A 1,740-nucleotide genomic window follows, 5' to 3' on the forward strand; every position below is an offset into this window, starting at 1 on the left:
GTTATTTAATTTTTATGATATATAAATTAAAGAATAAATTAAAATAAGATAATTCATTGCTTATTTAAATTGAATACAACAAATACCAATTAATTTAGTTTGAAGTTTACTATTTTGTAATCTTCTATACATAAAAATGACAAAACAAAATTGTAAAAATAATCTTTTTATCATTTTTGCTATTTTAAATTTTTTTTTTGCTTTTTTTATGTGTAATTTTATTTTACATTAACTTTGTGTATTTAATAACAAAATATACTCATATTAATTCTATCATATAATAATATATTTTTCTCCTATGTTAATCAAAGAATTTCAATAGTTATCAACTGCATCTAATAGAATGACTGAGAAGTGAGAATTACGACAAGTTAAACCCAGACTGAAACGAAGGAAAGAAAACATTGGATATATGATTGGAGAAAAATATATAATAACGAGAAATATACTAAAACTGGATTTTTTCTCCAACTAATAAAAGTGAAGTGTCAATTTCTCATGAATTCATTTTTTCTCTAAAATAAAATCACTATTTTTTCTTCTAAATTTATTTTAGAAAAATATATTTATTATAATTATATTACAATTAACATTTAACGAATAATGCATGCTTATACTCATTTAGGAAAATATCTTTATTATAATTATATAAAATCAATATTTAATGCATCATTAAACTAATTATCAATCAAAAATATTTTTAAATATTTTAATTATATTCATATCCTTCTAATTCTTATTCATTATCCAATGATTTTATTAGTGGCAAGTTGTTAACCCATTTATATTGATAATAATAATAATTTTATTAGGATAAATATCAAATTCTATTCCTAATATAAAAATATAAAATTTGATTCCTTCCATTTTTATTTTACCACTATAAAAGACCATGTATGCTAGAAGAAAATATCATTCGTTTACCAATTATTCTTTCATTTGATAACTTTTACAACAATTCTTTTTCTTCCTATGAGGCATCGTTGCAAGAAGACAACTATCGTGGATACAAACTACACACTCTCCAACTTTCGTGCTTATCATTCGGAGCTCTATAAGATATGTTATCTATGAAGTATTTATAGATCATGTATGTATAAATAAAAACTGTTTTGTATTTAAATTTAAGTCATTTACCTGTTTGGGATATATTGTAGTGTGAAATTACTTTCAATATGTGTTATGTAATGATATTATGTTCTAATTTAAGCTTTTACTTTAGAACTGTATTATGATTTTATCTCATCATTTTTTTCTTAGATATCAAGTTGACGTATTTTTATTTATTATTATTATTATTAAAACGAATGTGATATGAAATGTACCAAAAAAACTCTCACATTTAATTTATTTTATTGTAGTCTTCTATCTATTCTATTTATTTTTATTTTCTTCTTATTCATTTTATATTCTTTTCAAATGTTATGTAATCTATCATAATTTATACCAATCTACTTCTATTTAATATACTAAAATTGTGTTTTTCTCCAACTAATAAAAGTGAGGTGTCACTTTCTCGTGAACCCATTTTTCTTCCAAAATGATTGCACTATTTCTCTCTTTAAAATTTATTTTTAAAATTATTTTTAATTGATATAATTATATTATAATTAGTATGTAATGAATGATACATAATTATACTAATTTAAGATAATCTCTTTATTATAATTATACTAATCTCTTTTAAATTTATTTCAGAAAATTATCTTAATTATAATTATATAACAATATTATACTTAG

Source organism: Arachis duranensis, chromosome 7 (genome assembly GCF_000817695.3).
Source record: "Arachis duranensis cultivar V14167 chromosome 7, aradu.V14167.gnm2.J7QH, whole genome shotgun sequence".
Classification (NCBI taxonomy): domain Eukaryota; kingdom Viridiplantae; phylum Streptophyta; class Magnoliopsida; order Fabales; family Fabaceae; genus Arachis; species Arachis duranensis.